This window comes from Pleurodeles waltl, chromosome 6 (genome assembly GCF_031143425.1).
Source record: "Pleurodeles waltl isolate 20211129_DDA chromosome 6, aPleWal1.hap1.20221129, whole genome shotgun sequence".
NCBI classification, from domain to species: Eukaryota; Metazoa; Chordata; class Amphibia; order Caudata; family Salamandridae; genus Pleurodeles; species Pleurodeles waltl.
This window is the reverse complement of record NC_090445.1, coordinates 313,814,545-313,828,700: the sequence shown is the minus strand read 5'-3', so window position 1 is coordinate 313,828,700 and position 14,156 is coordinate 313,814,545.

Here is a 14,156-nt window from a genome sequence, read left to right as displayed (position 1 = left end):
CAGAAGCTCCGAAGAAATCTCCAGTGGGTCGACGGAATCTTCCCCCTACTAACGCAGGCACCAAAAGACTGCATCACCGGTCCTCTGGGTCCCCTCTCATCCTGACGAGCGTGGTCCCTGGAACACAGCAACTCTGTCCAAGTGACTCCCACAGTCCAGTGACTCTTCAGTCCAAGTTTGGTGGCGGTAAGTCCTTGCCCCCCCACGCCAGACTGCAAAGCTGCGTGTACTGCGTGATTTGCAGCTGCTCCGGCTCTCCTGTGCACTCTTCCAGGATTTTCTTTGTGCACAGCCTAGCCTGGATCCCCAGCACTCCGTCCTGCAGTGCACAACCTTCTGAGTTGTCCTCCGACGTCGTGGGACCCCCTTTTGTAACTTCACGTGGACTACGGTTCACTCTTCTTCTAAGTGCCTGTTGGGGTACTTCTGTGGGTGCTGCCTGCTTCTGTGAGGGCTCTCTGAGTTGCTGAGCGCCTCCTCTGTCTCCTCCTCCAAAAAGCGACATCCTGGTCCTTCCTGGTCCTCAGCAGCACCCAAAAACCTCTACCGCAACCCTTGCAGCTAGCAAGGCTTGTTTTCAGTATTTCTGCGTGGGAACACCCCTGCAAGCTTCATCGCGACGTGTGAAGTCCCTAGTCCTCTTCTTTCTTGCAGAAATCCAAGCTTCTTTCAACCGGAGGCAGCTTCCTTGCACTTTCATCCAGGGTTTCCTGGGCTCCTGCCCCCCCCCCGGACACTGTCGTGACTATTGGACTTGGTCCCCTTGCCTTGCAGGTCCTCAGGTCTGGAAATCTGTTGTCAGTGCAATGCTGGTGTTTGTTCTTCTTGCAGAATCCCCCTATCACGACTATTGTGCTCTTTTGGGGTAGTAGGTGTACTTTACTCCTACTTTTCAGGGTCTTGGGGTGGGGTATTTTGGTAACCCTCACTGTTTTCTTACAGTCCCAGCGACCCTCTACAAGCTCAAATAGGTCTGGGGTTCATTTGTGGTTCGCATTCCACTTTTGGAGTATATGGTTTGTGTTGCCCCTATGCCTATTCTTGCCTATTGCAACCTATTGCATTACTTTTCTTGCTCTTACTTACCTGATTTTGGTTTGTTTACATATAACTTGTGTATATTACTTACCTTCTTACTGAGGGTACTCACTGAGATACTTTTGGCATATTGTCGTAATAAAAAATAAAGTACCTTTATTTTTAGTAACTCTGTGTATTGTGTTTTCTTATGATATTGTGCATATGATATAAGTGGTATAGTAGGAGCTTTGCATCTCTCCTAGTACAGCCTAAGCTGCTTTGCCATAGCTACCTTCTATCAGCCTAAGCTGCTAGAAACACCTCTTCTCTACTAACAAGGGATAACTGGACCTGGCACAAGGTGTAAGTACCTTTGGTACCCACTACAAGCCAGGCCAGCCTCCTACAGATATGATAATGTGACTGAATATAACTTTATGCCTTTTCTTTCTATGTGCCAACTGCACTGTCTAAATAGTTTTCTTAGCTAGATGATTCCTCCCAAAATTCTTGTTCTAAATTGTTTTTGCATGAAGTCCCACATGCTGATGTTAATCTGGATTAGATGAGGTCTTCCTTATATGAAAACTGACAGATTTAGAGACAAATGATTGACAGACTGTTTTGCTGAACTCTATGAAAAGGGAAGACTTATTACCTTTGATCTTTCTGTTGATGTTTGCTAATGCATTAGAATATGTTTTGATGCAAGTTTTGGTTAGATTATGTTTTTGGCACCTTATCAAAAACTAATTCGTATTCTTTGATTCGATTTGAATGGCATTGAATTAATCTTATGACTTAGTATTGTAACAAATAGGGAAATAAAATCACTAAAACATACAACAAGTTGTGGTTATTCATGTCTGAAAGGTCATGGAGGGTTGTATTCTTTGATTCATTACTGATGATGACTAATGCCTATTAAGTTGTGTATTGAGCATTAGAGTACCAACCATACCCTAGCTAGGAGACTCCATGCAAATCAAAAGGTTCATCGACCTATGCACGTCCCCTTGTAAGTTTACTTATTAAGGACCAGATGCGCTAACAGCACCAAACAATTTCTATGATCTGAATATGAAAAAAATAATGTTTATCACTCCTGTGTTAGACACATTTTCATAGTTCACTTTATTTATTTGTTTCAGCAGTCACTTGTGGTACATTTGCAGAATGTTGAACATGCAAGAAGAGCATATCGACAGGGATATCCTTGTGCAGCACAGGTTTTCAAGTACATTCACGTGTAGGTTCTGTGGCAAGAAGCATTAGAAATCTCGTAGGTTTTAGCACCCCATCTATATCTTCTCAACCAAATACACACAGTTCTTTCTCTACATATGCATGATCCAAAACATTTACAAATCTTCTGATCAAGTAGAATGCTCTCATAATGTGTCGTAGCGGGACTGATCTCTTGAACTCACTGTACTAAAGATCGCCAAATGTCTGGCAGTCAGAACTCGTTTTCCATGCATGCACAAGGTATTATTCTACATCTTAAAAGTTACATACTTCTTCTGTCTCAGCAAATGCTTTAAAAAACTTCACAGGTTTAGCAGTTAAAGCTCCAAGCTCTATTCCAATTTTCCTCATAGTGTCATCACCTGTAAGAATATGAGCCTTGATTAAGAACACCGGGTATCTCTGGATCAAGTTTCTTGTACAGAATATGAAGCAGCATTAAGGCCCTCATTATGACATTGGCAGTAAGTACCGCTTACCGTCATGCTGACTGCCGCCAACATACTGCCACCTCAGCGGATTAACGCCACCCATATTATGACCCACACATAACAATCCGTCATTATACAGCCACACAAACAAGTCTGCCAGCCCATAGGTCAGTGATATACTGGCAGTAGCAAAACCCACACCGTTACGCCAACAGAACTACGCCCACAGCATTATGACCCATGAATCACCGCAGCAGACATTCAATGGCGCTAAACCATTGGTAGTACACACTGCTGCGCTCAAAATATACACACACATAGAAAACAACACTACATTGGACAATCTGAATAACACACACCTGACACCCATACACACACCACACCCATACACCCACACCACTATAAAACACCCACCCACATTACCCACAACCCTTTTGACTAAAAACAATTGCCACAAGGGAGATAGCAAGACCACAGACAAGACCACAGCCACACACCACCATCCCCTATACACCATCCACGCACCTTACATCACACACCCCAACACATCACCCCACACAGCCTCAACCACACCACTCACACTACACACATGGCACCACAACACCACCCCACGTTCTCAGAGGAGGGGCTAAGGGTCATGGTTGAGGAAATCATCCGGGTAGAGCCACAGCTATTCGGATCACAAGTGCAGCAGACATCCATTGCAAGGAAGATGGAGCTATGGTGGAGAATTGTGGCCATGGTCAATGCCGTGGGACAACACCCCAGAACAAGGGATGACATCAGGAAGAGGTGGAACAACTTACGGGGGAAGGTGCGTCCCACAGCAGCAAGGCACCAAATAGCTGTACAGAGGACTGGCAGTGGACCACCATCTCCTCCCCCACAACTAACAAAATTGGAAGAGCAAGTCTTGGCAATCATGCATCCTGAGGACCTGGCAGGAGTAGGAGGAGGACTGGACTCTGGTAAGTCAACTCTCTATTACTATCACCCCCCTACCTGCATGCCATCACATACCCCCACCCTTACCCTCACTCCCAACACTCCACCACCTCACACACACCCCACCATCACAACACACCCCTCCCAATATCAAGCTCTGCATGTAACACCAATGCACGGACCCCAATCACAGACCTGCATGGACACCCATCACTAAACCATGCACTCTAGAGAGAATCATCTAGCCCACAAAATACCTACTCACACAAGGCAAAGCTGACAGGGCAATAACAACCATAGAGGGCAACACACCCATGAACAAGATGAAACACACTGAAACAATAACACTGCATTTGCATTCCCACAGGTCCCCCACCCGCTGTCACTGGAGAGGAGGTGCCAGCAACATCCAGTACCCCCCCCAGAAGAGGCCCACAGTGATGACAGCAGTTACGGACGCCTGGATCTGGATGACCAACCTGGCCAATCAGGGATCTCAGGACAGTCGGTAACCCAGGCACAGTCCCATACCCCCACAGAGCCTCCCCCGCAGGAAACACCACCACAACACCCACCCAGCGGGCCCATACCTCTGTCCCCAGGACACGTCAATCAGCAGTGTGTCCACCACTACAGGGACCCCAGGCCACCCCACAAACACAGGATGATCAGGGACCTGGGGTCAGTGGCAGTGGGCACACAGTTCAGGCAACAGAGACATAGGACAACAGGGAAGCTGGGAGGACTGCTGTGTGACAGGGGGAGGACAGGCCCAGGGAACCGACTCTCCAGGAGGCACTCACCAACATCCTGGGAGATCCCAGGAGACGATGGGCCAGATACTGGACAAGTTGCAGGAGACCCAGCGGCTGCAGGAGAGACATTACCTGGGGATCAGGGAGGACATCAACACCACCCTGGTCACCATTGCAGGGGTGCTGGCAGACATGGCCAACACCATGAGGGAGGCACTGGCACACCACCGGGCCTCTTACACTAGCCAAACCAATGAACAGACTTCCACCTCAGCTGCTGCTAGTGGACAGAAGGCCCCGCCACAGGAACAACAGGCCACCAGCACCCCACCCCCTGCAGATGGAGAACAACCCCACAAACAGTCCCTGCATCCAGGCAGAAGCCAGAGACTATTACCAAAACCCCCACCAGAAAATAAGACTACCTTATTGTCACCCTTGTGTCCCACCCTGTCACTCTGCCACCTTCAACTGCCATTGCTCCACTTCCTATGCCCCCTTGGACAATGCACCTGTGATACAAATAGACTGGACTCTATCCTGGACATTCCTCCACCATCACCCCTACCCATTGCACACACCCTTCTACTTATTAGCACTTAAATAAACACCATTTGAATAAATACAAGTATGGAGTCTGTCAAATGATTGAAATATGAATTTGTTTAACAAGCTTTAAACACTGCAATACACCTGTACAGTAATGTATATATAGGAATAACCTGGAGTTGGCAGCAGTCAACACACCAGGAGTGATAGTGGGGCACAAATATCTGTAAATAGAGATGCCAAAGGGTACAGTAAGTGGCCATAGAAGTGGGAAAACCAGCCTGCCAGTGACAATGTTAAACACAAAACTGTCAATGTAAAGTGAAATTACAGTGTCTTACCTGTGGGTCATTGGAAGTATTGTCGTATTATAGCACTTGTGTTTTCCTCATCCTCATCCTCTGCCTCCTCATCTTAACTATCCACAGGGTCCACAGCTGCCACACACCCATCTCCAGCCTCAACCTCCTGCAGAAAATGCACCGGGCGACGTAAGGCAAGGTTGTGCAACATACAGCATGTCACGATGATCTGACACACCTTCTTGGGTGAGTAGTACAGGGATCCACCTGTTAGATGGAGGCAACTAAACCTGGCATTCAGGATGCCGAATGTCCTTTCAATTATTCTTCTTCTTTGCCTGTGTGCCTCATTGTAACATTCCTCTGCCCTTGTCCTGGGATTCCTCACAGGGGCCAGTAGCCATGAGAGGTTGGGGTAACCAGAGTCACCTGCAAATATCGAGGGACAACTGTTAGACACACACTAACCCTTGGGGCCCACACCATACCTATGCACCAACACCTACTGGTTGGGAACCAGGGCTCACCTATTAGCCACTCCCAGTGCCTCTGGAGTTGAGCCATCACATATGGTATGCTGCTTTTCCTCAGGGTAAAGGAATCATGCACAGACCCAGGATACTTTGCATTGACATGGGAGATGTACTGGTCTGCCAGGCACACTATCTGCACATTCATAGAGTGAAAGCTCTTTCGATTTCTGAACACCTGTTCATTTCTCCAGGGGGAGGGGGAGACAAATGCTATATGTGTACCATCTATTTCCCCAATTATGTTGGGGATATGTCCCATTGCATAGAAGTCAACTTTCACTGTGGCCAAATCCTCCACCTGAGGGAAAACGATGTAGCTGCGCATGTATTTAATCAGGGCAGACAACACTGTGGTCAGCACTATTGAGAACATTGGCTGAGACATTCCAGCTGCCAAGTAAACTGTCAATTGGAAGGAGCCAGTCGACAGAAAATGGAGCACTGATAGCACTTGCACAAGAGGGGGGATCCCGGTGGGGTGACGGATAGCAGATATCAGGTCAGGCTCCAATTGGGCACACAGCTCTGTGATTGTGACCCTATCAAGTCTATAGGTTAGGAGAATGTGCCTGTCCTCCATTGTTGCCAAGTCCACCAGGGTGCTGTACATGGGGGATGCCTCCATCTCCTATTCATCCACAGCGGTTGCAATCTAGGGGGCAAATGGTGAGCAGCTGGTCAGTATTCCATATTTCGAAACACTACACTGCATTGCATGTTGTGACTGTAACTGTATATTGTTGGATAGGCCCAAATGGTGCCTATGTGTACTGTGACACAGTTAGGTGCCATGGCCTGCCCCCCCGAAATGGTGTCCGCCTGTCCTGTATGGAGGAACATGTGGAAATGAGGTAATTCCGCTGACGTTATGCGCCGTTGCTGGAGGCGGTCGAGAACCGCCGTGCAACTCCTCATTGGATTCCATTGGGCCCCATGGGTTACAGTGGCCAATGGTGATGTACACTGGCGGTGATGATACGCACCACCGCGGATGTGACCGCCATTTTCTATCTGTTCACTCACTTGCTACCTGACCTTCAACAGGAGAGGACCTACACTGCAAGTGCTGCTGTGACCTGTGTCTGGAACCGACCATGGTTCGTGTCACTGGGGAAAGGGCCCCTGCCTTCAGCGCTGCGGAGTTGGAGAGACTGGTGGATGGGGTCCTACCCCAGTACCGAATGCTGTATGGGCCTCCAGACCAACAGGTGAGTACACTGTAAGCACGATGCATGGGGCATGAATGTATGGAGTGCTGTGTGTGAGGGCCTCGTGTAGGGGGGACTTGGTGGTAGGGCCCTGGGCAGCGTGCTGCATGTATGGTGGGCAATGTCTGTGCGTAAGGGGATGTGAGGGCTATCGTGGGCCATGAGTGTAACAGGCAGGATGGTCTGACTGATTCCTTTTCCTATGTGTATTTCTCTGCAGTTCAGCGCTCATCAAAAAAAGGGTATATGGCGTGCCATCCCCAAGGACCTGCAGACCCTGGGGGTCTACGGCAGGCGGAGCACTCACTGTTGCAAATGGTAGGAGGACCTGAGATGCTGGGCACGGAAGACGGCGGAGGCCCAGATGGGGATGGCCTCCCAAAGAGGAAGGGGTGCCCGTCGAACCCTGACCCCCTGATGGCCCGCATATGTAGGAGGCTGGTCTGGCTTACAGTGGGTACCTGATGTTACTTAGACCTTGTGCCAGGTCTAGTTATCCCTTATTATTAGATTAGTAGTGTTCTAGCAGCTTAGGCTGATAGAGGTAGCTATAGCAGAGCAGCTTAGTCTGAACTAGGAGACATGCAAAGCTCCTACTCTACCTCTTATATGATATGGCACTATGGGGGTCATTCCGACCCCGGCGGGCGGCGGGCGCCGGCCGCCGGGCGGAAACCGCCCAAACACCGCCCGCGGTCAAATGACCGCGGGGAGCATTCCAACTTTCCCGCTGCGCTGGCGGGCGATCTTCAAAAGATCGCCCGCCGGCCCAGCGTGAAAGCCCCAAATGGAGCCGGCGGATTTGCTGGGGTGCGACGGGTGCAGTTGCACCCGTCGCGATTTTCAGTGTCTGCCAAGCAGACACTGAAAATCTTAATGGGGCCCTGTTAGGGGGACCCTGCAGTGCCCATGCCAGTGGCATGGGCACTGCAGGGGCCCCCAGGGGCCCCACAACACCCGTTCCCGCCAGCCTGTTCCTGGCGGTGTAAACTGGCGGGCGGGAAGGGGGTCGGAATCCCCATGGCGGCGCTGCATGCAGCGCCGCCATGGAGGATTCCCTGGGGCAGGGGAAAACCGGCGGGAAACCGCTGGTTCCCCTTTTCTGACCGCGGCTTTACCGCCGCGGTCAGAATTGCCCCGGAAGCACCGCCAGCCTGTTGGCGGTGCTTCCTCTGCCCTCTGCCCTGGCGGTTACAAACCGCCAGGGTCAGAATGAGGGCCTATATCATTAGAATCACAATACTCAGTGTTACCAAAAATAAAGGTACTTTATTTTAGTGACAATGGGCCAAAAATATCTCAGAGGATATACTCCTTTAAGAGGTAAGTAAAATGCACTAAATATACACACAAACCAAAATCAGGTAAGTAAACAGTTAGAAAAGTAGTGCAAACACTGTAGAATACAATAGGATGCAATAGGCCTAGGGGCAACACAAACCACATACTCTAAAAGTGGAATGCGAACCACAAATGGACCCCAGGCCTAGTGTAGTGTGTAGAGGGTCGCTGGGAGTGTAATAAAACCCTAAGAGAGTCCAAGATACCCCACCCAAGACCCTGAAAAGTAGTAGTAAAGTGACCCTACTTCCCCAGAAACACACTAAAGTCGTGATAGGAGATTCTGCACTAAACCCCGGATGAAGGTGCAAAATGGCTGCCTCCGGGTGGAAGAAGCTGAAGATTCTGCAACAACGGAAGTTGCCAGGAACTTCTCCTTTGCACAAAAGATGTCCCACAGCGTGCTGGAGGATGCAGAGTTGTTTCCATGCACAAAGAAAATGGGTGCTGCCCAGGCCCAGGAAGGACCAGGAGGTCTCCCCCTGGAGGAGGAGACAGAGGGGGCGCTCAGCAGGACAGAGAGCCCATGCAGAAGCAGGCAGCACCTGCAGAAGTACTTGAAAAGGCATTCAAGAATTCTGAGCACGGTGGTCGTCTCAACACTACAAAGGAGGGTCCCACGAAGTCGGTGGTCAATTCAGCGAGTTGAGCAATGCAGGACGGAGTGCTGGGGACCTGGGCTATGCTGTGCACGAAAGATTCCTTGCAAAAGTGCACAGAAGCCCTAGCAGCTGCAGTTCACACAGTACACAGGATTACTGTCTGGCATGGGGAGACTAGGACTTACCTCCACCAAATTTGGAAAGAAGGACCACTGGACTGTTGGGGTCACTTGGATCCAGCTCGGATGTTCCAGGGACCACGCTCGTCGAGATGAGAGGGGACCCAGAGCACCGGAGAAGCAGAGGTTTGGTGCCTGCATTAGCAGGGGGAAGATTCCGTCGACCCACAGGAGATTTCTTCTTGGCTTCCAATGTATGGTGAAGGCAGACAGCCCTCAGAGCATGCACCACCAGGAAACAGTCGAGAAAGCCGGCAGGATTAGGTGCTACAATATTGCTGGTAGTCTTCTTGCTACTTTGTTGCGGTTTTGCAGGCGTCCTGGAGCAGTCAGCGGATGATCCTTGGCAGAAGTCGAAGAGGGAGATGCAGAGGAACTCTGGTGTGCTCTTGCATTCGTTATCTGAAGAGAAACCTACAGGAGAGACCCTAAATAGCCCTCAGAGGAGGATTGACCACCTAACCAGGTAAGCACCTATCAGGAGGGGTCTCTGACGTCACCTGCTGGCCCTGGCCACTCAGAGGCCTCCATTGTGCCCTCACACCTCTGCATTCAGGATGGCAGAGGTCTGGGACACACTGGAGGAGCTCCTGGCACCACCCCTGGGGTGGTGATGGACAGGGGAGTGGTCACTCCCCTTTCCTTGGTCCAGTTTTGCGCCAGAGCAGGGGCTGGGGGATCCCTGAACTGGGGTAGACTGGCTTATGCAAGGAGGGCTACTCCTCCCCAGCCCTAAACACCTATTTCCAAAGGGAGAGGGTGTAACACCCTCTCTCAGAGGAAATCCTTTGTTCTGCCTTCCTGGGACTGGGCTGCCCAGACCCCAAGAGTGCAGAAGCCGGTCTGTGGGTTGGCAGCAGCGTTAGCTGCAGTGAAAACCCCAGAGAGCTAGTTTGGCAGTACCCAGGGTCCATGCTGGTGTCCCGGGGATGCATGGGATTGGCACCCCAATACGATATTTGGCATGGGGGGTCAATTCCATGATCTTAGACATGTTACATGGCCATATTCAGAGTTACCATTGTGAAGCTACATATTGGTATTGACCTATATGTAGTGCACGCGTGTAATGGTGTCCCTGCACTCACAAAGTTCAGGGAAATGGCCCTGAACAATGTGGGGGCACCTTGGCTAGTGCCAGGGTGACCTCACACTTAGTAACTTTGGACCTAACCTTAACTGAGGGTTAGACATATAGGTGACTTCTAAGTTACTTAAGTGCAGTGTAAAATGGCTGTGAAATAACGTGGGCGTTATTTCACTCAGGCTGCAGTGGCAGTCCTGTGTAAGAATTGTCTGAGCTCCCTATGGGTGGCAAAAGAAATGCTGCAGCCCATAGGTATCTCCTGGAACCCCAATACCCTGGGTACCTAGGTACCATATACTAGGGAATTATAAGGGTGTTCCAATGTGCCAATCAGAATTGGTAAAAATGGTCACTAGCCTGCAGTGACAATTTTAAAAGCAGAGAGAGCATAAGCACTGACATTCTGGTTAGCAGAGTCTCAGTGACACAGTTAGGCACCACGCAGGGAACACATTTAGGCCACAAACTATGAGCACTGGGGTCCTGGCTGGCAGGACCCCAGTGAGACAGGCAAAAACAAACTGACACACAAGTAAAAATGTGGGTAACATGCCAGGCTAGATGGTACTTTCCTACAGCATACTGGCGGTGGCCTATCCAGAGCTGGATGGGCGCTTGGGGGCATCACAGCAGCCACAAGGGGGAGAGTACAGTGCCCCAATATACTACTTGCGCCTGGTGTGGTGGCATCCGGGTCAGGGATGTGGGCCTGTGGGTGCCCCTAGGCCAGGCCGGACATTGCAGTGTAGGGCCCATGTTGGGCAGGGTCTGATGTACACCTCCTCCAATCAAGCTAGTAGGCATCCATTACTGGGCAGGTGTCTGTGGGACTCAGGTATGCAGCAATTGGCGTTAGGTATCCCTGTCCATGGTCTGGTGACTAGCATTGGGACTGTTAGTGCATTGCCTAGTGCGTAGGGCTGTTCCCTTTGCATGTGTGTCGTGTACGCCAACTGTGGTGTTTTTGCCGCCATTGACCAAGAGTATCCTTTGTCCCCCCCTTTTTGTTTTGTCACCCTTTCCTTATGTGCATTAGCATCATCTGGCAGAGGAGCAGAGGCACCGGCGACGAGGACAGCTGCATCCCACAGGGCCCAGGAGGCCAAATCCACAGACGGTGAGGGCACCAGTGGGACGGAGGGCGAGGGGAGCACCATGGCGGAGACAGTTCTGACAGTGATACCGCCTCCGATGGAAGCTCCCTGGTGGCGGACACCTCTGTGCCCACCCCAACTACAGGTACAGCTGCCACCCCTCGTGCCAGCACCGCCCTCCCAGAAGCCCCTCAGCGTGTTTCCCGTGCCCAGTCACCCAGGAGGGTGAGCATCTCCTTCGCCCCAGGCACCTCAGGCCCTGCGCCAGTTAGCCCTGCTGCCCTGAGTGAGGAGGCTATTGTCCTCCTGCGATCCATCTGTTTTGGACAGTCGACCATTGTGAATGCCATCCAGGGGCTGGCAGCCCACTTACTACAAACAAATGCATTCCTGGAGGGCATTCACTCTGGCATGCCGGCCCAACACAGATCAATCCATGCTCTGGCCTCCTCCCTAATGGCAGCCAGTGTCCCTGTTTGTAGCCTCCCCCCTCCAACTTCCTATTCCCAATCCCATTCCCCTCAACCCCAACCTATCCTAAGACCACAGGCAGACCAGCATGCACCCAGGACAACACACAAGAGTGGCACAGGGAAACAGAAGCACCACACACCATCCCACAGGCACTCACACAAACACCATCCAGATGCAGACATACCAACATCCACTGCCTCCACTGTGTCCCCCTCCTCCTCCTCGTCCACCTCCCTCCCAGTAGCGTCTACACTCACCTTCATGCACTACATCCTCATCCACTACCACTATCACGCCTATCCCTACACGCCCCTCACTGGCAGTCACCACCCCCACATCAATGCACGCATCCCCTGTGTCCTCTCCCACTGTGTCTGGCCCCCCTCCTCCCAAAGTACACAAATGCAAGCACTCAGACACCCAACAGCCATCAAGCTCAAAGCAGCATCCAGCCCATGCACCTGCACCCAAACACAGCAGACACCTCCTACAACCACTTACTCTTTTTCTACTCCCAAACCTTCACCCTATTCCCACCCCAATGTCCCTAAGAAGCTTTTCCTCGCCACCATTGACCTCTTCCCTACCACTACCCCCGTCCTTCACGTTGGGCCAGGGTGGTCAGAAGCCAGGCGGGCACCTCATCCAACTAGTCCACGGCCACAGTAGTGTTGACAGCTACTGCAGGTGGGAGACGATCCTGGGCACCAGGTAGCAACACTGACAGGGTGCCTGCACCAGGTGCATCAAGGAAGGGCAAGGTGGCACCACCAGCTGTGACAGGGAAGGGCAAGGAGGCACCACCATCAGCATCTAGGAAGGGCAAGGTGGCACCACCAGCAGCATCTAGGAAGGGCAAGGAAGCCCCACCAGCTGCAGGAGGGAAGGGCAGGGGGCAATCCCCGGCTGCTGACAGGGAGAGTAAGGGGCCTGCACCAGCAGACAAGGAAGGACAGAAGGCCTGGTGCTGGGACTCATTCGGAGCCCCCACCACCAACCATGGTGGTTCAGCCGTCCAAGGCTGCAGGGGAAGGGCTGGAGCCTCCGCCCACCACTTCCAGCACTGCCACCAGCACCATTGCCAGGAGCAGCAGCCCCAGTGGGCAGCCGTCCGTGGCTGCATGGCTGCAGGGGATGGGCTGGAGCCTCCCCCACTACTGCCAGCCCCGCCACCAGCACCACTGCCAGCAGCAGCAGCCCCAGTGGGCAGTTGTCCGAGGCTGCAGGGGATGGGCTGGAGCCTCCCCACACCATTACCAGCCCCGCCACCAGCACCACTGCCAGCAGCAGCATCCCCAGTGGGCAGCTGTCCGAGGCTGCAGGGGATAGGCTAGAGCCTCCACCCACCACTGCCAGCCCTGACACCAGCACTGCCACTGCCACCGCTGAGCAGCCGTCACCGCCGGCGGACAGTGTGTAGTCCTGCATCCATGGGCTGTTGTGCGTCCTGGCCCCTGCAAATCCTGTGGGTCTGACATCCAGGTGAGAGACTGTGACCTTGCACTCCCCAAGATCTGCATCACAGGGCACAATGCCCCCTCCAGAACCAGTGGAGAAGCCATCCACCCACCCCATCCTTCCCAGGATGTAGCACACCGGGCACAATGCCCCCTCCAGAACCAGTGGAGAAGCCATCCACTCACCCCAGCCGCCTTCCCAGGATGAAGCTCACAGGGCACAATGCCCCCTCCAGAACCAGTGGAGAAGCCATCCACTCACCTCAGCTTTCCCAGGATGTAGCACACTGGGCACAATGCCCCCTCCAGAACCAGTGGGCAAACCACCCACTTGAGTGACTGTGGCCTTGCACGCCCCAGGACCAAGCAGTGGGTATGTAGCCCCATCCAGGACCAGTGGCATTGTATCATTTTCCAGCTGAGGTGCTCCTTCATTCCCAGTCCCCCTGAGGTGCCTGTGTATGTTTTCGAGCTGATGCCCCTGCAGTGTTCTCTCCGTGTTGTTGCAGGAGTGAAGCGGGACCTTGGCCTATGTAATGTGGCCCTGTGGCCCACGGACATTGAGGACTGGGCAGTGTCCCTCCATTTGTTAATATGTATATACGTTTGTATTACTCATGTTATATTATTCATGTTATTTTAACATTTTACACTCACTTTCTTCCAATCATTTTGTCCTGGCATTATTCCTGAGGGGTGCGGGGTGGATATGTAATGTTTGTGCATCTGCTTGTGTATGTGGTATTGGGGGTGTTGCGTGTGTGTGTCACTCTCTTTTTCCTCCCCCCTCCCTTGTGTGCTAGGCGGCAGTACTCACTGTGGTCGTCTTCACCGGCGTTGCTGCTCATAATGCAGGAAAAGGTGGACGAGCATCGGAAATATGTGCAACTCGGGCTCCATGGCGTTGTGGTTGTTCACTGAGTCTCCAGAG